Source organism: Plasmopara halstedii (genome assembly GCF_900000015.1).
Source record: "Plasmopara halstedii genome assembly, contig: Scaffold_1651, whole genome shotgun sequence".
NCBI classification, from domain to species: Eukaryota; Oomycota; class Peronosporomycetes; order Peronosporales; family Peronosporaceae; genus Plasmopara; species Plasmopara halstedii.
The window spans coordinates 1250599-1250838 of NW_020188562.1; positions in this window are offsets into that span (position 1 = coordinate 1250599).

Below are 240 nucleotides of genomic sequence, written 5' to 3' on the forward strand. Positions count from 1 at the left end.
CTCAACAGAACTCAGTTTTTCTCCAGTTGGTCGCCCCGCGTCTACTGAGTGGTGACGTTTCCCTGCGATGAACCAGACTGGTAGGCGTTGGGGCGATGGTTCGAAGAAACTTGACGCGCCTTGCGCAGGGGGCAACCGTTCCGAAGGTGACAGGTGTCTCCACAGACAAAACACCGTCGAATGTGTGTAAGCTGCCCGGCAACTTGGAGCTCTGCTCTCTCGTCCTCAGCATAGCTGAGA